We start from the raw sequence: 7,809 nt of genomic DNA on the forward strand, positions 1-7,809 counted from the left end.
AGATTGGATGAAGAGAGTGAGAAGTTTTTAACAAAGATTTCGAAAATATGAGGAAGAACCACACAGAGAAGAACACTATCAGAAATGAAAAATGCACTACATGGAATCAACAGTAAATGAAATGATGCAGAGGAATGGACGAGCAAGCTGGAAGATGGAGTAGTAGAAATAACTGAAGCAGAATAGAAAAAAGAAAAAAGAGAAACAGAAATAGGGCAGTTTAAGAGACTTCTGGGACAACAGCAAGTGTACTAACATTTGCATTATAGGGGTCTGAGAAGGAGAAGAGAAAGAGAAAGAGAATGGGGCAGAGAACATATGTGAAGACACGATAGCTGAAAACATCCCTAACCTGGGAAAGAAAAGAGATATCCAGGTTTAGTAAGCACAGAGAGTCCCAAACAGGGTCAAGCCAAAGGAGACCACACCAAGACACACTGTAGTTAGAATGGCAAAAATTAAAGATAAAGAGAGAATATTAAAAGCAGCAAGGGAAAAGCAACAAATAACATACAGGGGAACTCCCATAAGGCTATCAGAGCAACTGGAATGAATCCAACTGGATCACGGTGTATGATCCTTTTTAATGGAGCGTTGGATTCGGTTTGCTAATATGTGGTTGAGGATTTTTGCATCTATATTCTTCACAGACATTGGCCTGTAATTATCTTTCTTGGTAGTGTTTTTGTCTGCTTTTGGTATCAGGGTGATGGTGGCTTCATAGAATGAATTTGGGACTGTTTCCTCCTCTTCAATCTTTTGGGAGAATTTGAGAAGTATAGATATAAGTTATATGTATGTTTGGTAGAATTCACTGGTGAAGCTGTCTGGTACTGGACTTTTGTTTGCAGGGAGGTTTTTTTGTTTTGTTTTAATTACAGATTCTATTTCACTTCTAGTGATGGGTCTGTTCAAATTATCTGTTTCTTCTTGACTCAAATTTGGCAGGCTGTTTATTTCTAGAAACTTGTCCATTTCTTCTTGGTTGTCTAATTTTCTGGCATATAACTGTTCACAATATTCTCTTATGTGTTTTGGTTTTTGTGAGTTTATTTTTTTTTGTATTTTTCTGGTATTAGTTGTTGCTTCTGTTTCAATGCTTATTTTGTTTATTTGGGCCCTTTCTCTTTTTTTCTTGGTGAGCCTGGCTAGAAGTTTGTCGATTTTGTTTGTCTTTTCAAAAATCTAGCCCTTGGTTTTATTGATCTTTTCTATTTTTACCTCTATTTTAATTATTTCCCGCTGATCTCTCCCAAAGAACTGACTTTGGGAATTTTGTCGTTCTTCTTTTTCGAATTCTTTTTCTCTTTTTGTTTATTTGAGATTTTTCTTGTTCCTTGAGGAAGGCCTGAATCACTTTGTACTTCCCTCTGAGAATTGCTTTTGCTGCATCACATAGATTTTGGAAGGTTGTGTTTTCATTGTCATTTGTCTTGAGGTATTTCCTGATTTCTTCTTTGATTTCATCATAGACCCACTAGTTTTCTGGTAGCATGTTGTTCAGTCTCCATGTATTCGTTCTTTTCCTATTTTTCTTTCTGTGGTTGATTTCTAGTTTTATAATACTGTGGGAATAAATGATGCTTGAAGTCATTTTATCCTCTTAAATGTGTTGAGGTTTGTTTTCTGTCCTAGTATGTGGCCTCTCCTACAGAACGTGCCTTGCACGCTTGAAAAGAATGTGTATTCTGTTTATTTGGGGGATGTAGTGTCCTGTAGATATAAATTAAGTCCAAGTGGTCTATTGTATCATTTAGGGCCTCTGTTGCCATATTGATTTTCTGTCTGGAAGATGTGTCCATTGATGTCAGTGAGGTGTTAAAGTCTCCTAGTATTAGAGTATTCCTGTTAATTTCTCCCTTTATGTCTGTAACTATTTGCTTTATATATTTAGGTGCTCCTATATTGGGTGTATATACGCTAGCAAGTGTAATATCCTCTTCTTTATTGATCCCTTTATCGTTATATAATGTCCTTCTTTGTCTTTATGGACTTTAAGTCTATTTTGTCTGATATGTGTATTGCTCACCCCGCTTTCTTGTTGTTTCCATTTGCATGAAATAGCTTTCCATCTCCTCACTTTCAATCTGTCTGTGTCTTGTGCCCTGAAGTGAGTCTCTTATAGGCAGCATATTGTAGGTTCTTGGGTTTTTTTTTAAATCCATTCAGCCACTCTGTCTTTTGATGGGACCATTTAGTCCACTGATATTTAAAGTAATTATTGATAAGTATGAACTTACTGCCATTTTAAACCTTTTTTTCCATTTGACTTTGTAGTTCTCTATATCTTTCACTTTTGCCATTTTAATTATGCTATGTCTTGCTGTCACTCTATTTGGGTTCTTCTTGTGTGGGAGCCTCTGTGCTTCCTGTATCTGGATATCAGTTTTCTTCTTTAGGTTTGGGAAGTTTTCAGCCATAATTTATTCAAATACATTTTCTATCCCCTTGCCTCTCTTCTCTTCTTCTGGTACCCCTATTATGAATATGACTGTGCACATTATGCATATGATTATTTATATTATGCATGCTTTATATTATCCTATAGATGTCATATGTTTTCTTCATTTTTAAAATTTATCTTTCTGTTTGCTGTTCTGATGTGGTGATTTCCATTATTCTATCTTCCTGATCACTTATTTATTCTTCTGCTTTGGTTAGTCTGCTATTTATTGCTTTTAGTTTGCTTTTTATCTCAGCAATTGAATTGTCTAGTTTTGATTGATTTCTCTTTATAGTTTCTACTTCTTTGTTGCAGTGATCTGCATTTCTATCAATAATCTTCCTTAATTTCTTTAGCCTTTTTCTTATCTCCTTTCTGACTCTGGGGTCTAGTAGACTGGTGAGGTCTCTTTCATTATTTGTCCCTTCAGGGGATTTCTCTTGTTCTTTTCATTGGGATGGGTTCCTCTGTTTTTCATTCTACTTAACTTTCTTCATTTCTGAATTTAGGACAGGCATGAATCTACTGTGTTCGTGAAGGGTTTTTTTAGGTTGGAGGATCCCGGTGTAGACGGCATGAGTTCAATATTTAAGGTGCAAGGGCTGGTTATGGTGTGGGTGCTTGCCACGTATTTCCTTAAAGTGGGCTGGCCCTTGTTCCCTTGATACGGGGTGTGTTTGAATTTGTATTGACCAGAGCCTGCATTGCTTGTTGGCTCGGGCCTCCTCTTTGCTCTACGGCTGTCACAGCCCTGTTGGGGCTGGGGTCTGCTTCCCAGCTGTTGGAGTAGAAGCACTGAGGTCAGGTTCAGTCAGGTTCCACTGCCCCTGAGCACAAGCCCTGATGCAAAGGAGGTGACCACTGAAGGTAATGAGGCCCGTGTGGTCACCACAAACCTATGTGCCTCCTGTGCAGGCATCCATGGGTCTGCCCAGAAGCAGCCCAAGGTTGCATCCCTTTCTCTGTTGTGTTCACCCCAGACCTAGTGCTGGGCTGTGGTGTGGAGTAGGCTGGTGCTGGGGGCCGGGGACCTGTGGCAGCAGGAATTGAGGTGGTTGTGCCGCTGCCTGGAACCTGGGCTGCCTCTGTGTCAGACCTCTCCCAGGACCTGTCAGCTCCAGATCTGGCACCAAGCTATGGTGTAGAGTGAGCGGGGCCAGTGTGCTCCCACCGTGAAATGAACAACTGCATACTCCTGCCCAGCGCCCATCCAACCGAGATGCAGTGCCCAGCTGCTCTGCCTTTCCATGGCGCCATCTGGAGCACGTGCTGGCAAAGTCCACCATGGCCAGACCTGCCCCCACTGTGTGCACACTGACAATGGGCACTGTGGCAGGACCTGCCCCCACTATGTGCAGGCTGACAATGGGCTCCTTGGTTTGGCCCAGATCATACCCCAGGTCCTCCGGGCTGTCTCCACACATCTAGATCAAGTCCTCTCCCTGGACTTGTCTACCTAAGATTCAATGCTCAGCTGCTGTGTGCATCTGTGGCCCCACCACCTTGTGTGTGCTTTGGATTGGGAAGTGCAGCAAGGCAGCAGCTGCTAGTGCCAGTCTCTCTCTGCCCTGATTATTAGCAAGCCAGCATGCATGCATTCCTTGTGAGTATAATTTAGGCTTTTCCAGCCCCTCCATCTACCCCAGTGGCTTTTCCAGCAGGCAAAGGGGCTCCCCGGGGCAATGGTCTGCCAATGTGTACCTCTCCTCCTTTACAGATCTCCCCCAGGGGGGCCAGGACCGTCCTCATGTCTTTAAAATTTTGTTCTGTCCTTCCTGGATATGTAGAGATATTCCTTGCAGCTTTGGTTGTGTAGGAGATCTTCTGCCAGCTTCCAGTTGGTTTTCTGTGAGAACTGCCTCACATGTAGGGGTATTTTTAATGTGTTTGTGGGGAGAGGTGAGCTCCACATACTTCTACTGCACCATCTTGATACTCCTCCCTATTTGGGAGACTTTGAATTGCATCAACGTGTCCCATATAAAAACAGATACACTAGACTAAAGTAGAATTTCAGAATCCAGAGATAGTTACCTATCGCAAGTGCCTGTCAGTTTTTAGAGAGCACAGGATATGCCAGGTTTTTCCCGATTTTGTGGGGGAAAAAGGTAGAGCATCATGTACATTTTAGATGATCTTTGGACCCAAACAGGCTACATGAATTAGATAATTAAAACATCATCTGGTGATGTGATGAAAATGCAGAGTTCATTGATATGACTTAGTCCTCAAAGCCTGCTTCTATCCTAAAGAAAGCTGGCAAATCTCACTCATTTACATGATATGGGAACATATCCACCAGCAGTAGATGGCAGTGTGATATCATAACAAGAAAACAATGTGGCTGTTTACGTAAAAACACATTTCACAATACTTTCAAGGACTATAGTTAGAATTATTTGGGGGTTGTGGCAAAAAGATAGTTACAATGAGTGGATAACAAGAGCCAAGCTAGGACCACTTCAATTCTCCCTGTCTAATAATTTTTAAAGCCTTGAAACACACTTATTTAATTTTTAAATGGTCTTCACCCGGAAGGGATTTTCAAACTGTACCAGAGAATCATACCATCACAAATGACATAGTTTATGAAAGGAATCCCTGCCTTCTCAACCCTTTCCATACTTTGGCCTCAAAAGAAGTTTTCACTGTGGATGTAATTTTTTGTTTCCTCGCTGTGGTAGTCCCGAAGAATGAGCTCATCACCTAGAGCTGTTAAAATTTACACTGGGCTGGGGGAAGGGAGCACACTGAGTACTCTGACAGGGAGCATTACCTCCAATTGTTTCTCTTCTTTCCCATTGCTTGACACTGACAGTAAAGTCACTTCTAGTTAATTAAGGAGCTTCTTAAAGGAACAAAGAAAAACATGTTTCGATTACCATTTCTATAAAGGTACAGCAATATCTGATAAGTTCTCTTGGATAATGTTACCAGATTAAGTCAATTTTCCTTTCTGAATGTAAATTCACTTAGGACCTCTACTTGAGTTGTACATATTTGTGTTTGAACCAAAAGCATTTGAGTATTTGTGTTTAATTTAGCAGCATCACAAATGTCTGCTATTCTCCTTTCCCATTTCTCTGTGTTAAACAAAGCCACTAGCACTGACCTCCAAAACATCCACCCCAAAACAGAAATATAAAAGAAGTAAAAGTTGTTCCCAGTAAACCTTGCCAAACAACATTCAAGAAGAATAGCTTATCAGCCTGCCTCACCTAAACAGACACAGCACCTGATACGTGCAGTGCCTAAACTGCCTAGCTCACATAAGCTGTGTTCATACAGGTGTTTATCCATAGCCTTAGCGTCCCTTCCCCAATGTATGTAAGAAAGAGCTGACAGGCACCCACTGGTGTAACTAAATATATTTTTTAATCCTAAAATAGCTCCTGGTAATCATCGCAGGGCAAGAATAAATGATACGACCATTAGTTCTGACAGGAGAATATCTAACCTTTCGCAAGAAAATTATAATTAGAACTCCAGGGTTTGCCTTTTGGTGAAAGAAGTTGACCTCAATCACCATTAGTGGATTTGTCCATTACAGAAGCTTCAGTTGGGACAGACATCAGGTCTTGATGGCGGATTCCATCCAGTGATTGTATACAGATGCTTCCTAATTCCATCTTGAGGTTTCATAATACGCTCTATTGTAAACACGTGGCTCCATTTTCATACCCTGCATTTACATTTGTCCCATAAATAATTTTCCAAAATTATCTAAGTAACACTAATGTGCCCAAACAGAGTCATTCCAAACAATCACTACTTCCTTCAATAGGCTTACAACTACAAACAGTCTGTTATCCTTACTAGTATATTCAAATTTAACCATGGTGCAAAATTTGGTCTGTTGTATTTTCTTCAGGTTATTTATGTAGCCATGCCACGATGCAGGGTGCCAGCAAAATAATCCCACTGCTTGTATAGCATTAAGTTTGCCTAAGCCAGCAAACACGCAAGTTCACTTCAAATCTCTTTTGGATATACAGACAGATATTCAGTTTTCCACACAAATCAGCAGAAGAGGTGTTTGTAAAACTGCGATTAAAAAAAAAAAACAAAACTATATTTTATATTCTCCTTTCCCTTTCTCTGTCCTTTCTAGGCAGATGCAAACAAAATATAAGTGCAGTAATATCTAATTCAGATTATGCTTACTTTTAACTTTTGGAATTCTGTAAAGAGCCATAAAGTCTGCAATATTTCTCTTTAGAGAAAAAGAGCCATAAAGTCTGCAGTATTTCTCTTTAGAGTGTTTAAAAATAAAAGAAGGAAACGTTTTCAACTAACGTCTAGCATTTTATACCACCTTTTATATACACATATACTTCACTTATTAAGGATAAGTTTATATTTATACCTTAAAATGAATCCAAGGGCCTTAACTGGCTTCAGCTACGATTAGTTCTAATTACTGGTAGTACTGGAAATTATTTAAATGGCACTTTAAAGAGGTCCTCTATGATCTCATCTTTTCAGTAACTGCGGATGCCTTTCCGCTTAGTCTGAATAAGGAAGACTGAATTATTCTTAATTTTCTTTGGAGGCTCTTGTGGGTGATCCAAACACAAAGTCTGGAGCCAGGGTGCCTGGGAGTAAAACCTGCTTTGGCACCTATAGGTTCAGTTACCTCTTAGGCAAGTGACTTAACACATCTGTGCTTCCACTTTCTCATCTGTGAAAACTGGAATAATAATCATAATACCTAGTTGATAGAATTGCCACTATTAAAGGAGCTGACGTTTTAAAGTGCCTGACACATATTAATCATTATATACATTTTCTTCAAATTAACAGCTAAAATTCACTTACTGTGTTTGCTTTAATTTCTCTTAGACTTGCATGAAATTATGGCAACAAAGCTTACCTGTACCCACTGCTTAGGTTTTTGAAGTAGACCTTAAAATATGGTAATGGTTATGGATTTAGGGAGGACCTAGTCCATTGCTATGTGTTAATTTATGCATTAAATTTCACGTGTTATTAGGAAAAAAATTAGCACACGAACGAAGCACATTAGCACATTAAAAAGGGGTTGGGGCAGGTGAAGCCAGCTTGTGTTCTGAGGAAGATCATCCGGAGGCACCACCATCAACGGGAAGCCCAGGAATGTGGGCAATCTCAGATCTCCAGCTCTCGTGAAGAGAACGGCCTCCTGAAACACGCAGCCGGGAGAACCCTACTGTCACTAGGCTACACTCAGGAGGCTGACCCAGCTTTTGAGCACCGTGGGCTCCTATGGCTATGTTCACGCAGATGCGGCCATCAAGTGGCAGGCCCAGACAGTTATGTGGCAGGCCCAGACCTACTGGCCATGTCAGCACCATGAGCCCTTAAACCCTGAGCTCGTGTAGTCTCTC

Source organism: Mesoplodon densirostris, chromosome X, assembly GCF_025265405.1.
Source record: "Mesoplodon densirostris isolate mMesDen1 chromosome X, mMesDen1 primary haplotype, whole genome shotgun sequence".
Lineage (NCBI taxonomy): Eukaryota > Metazoa > Chordata > Mammalia > Artiodactyla > Ziphiidae > Mesoplodon > Mesoplodon densirostris.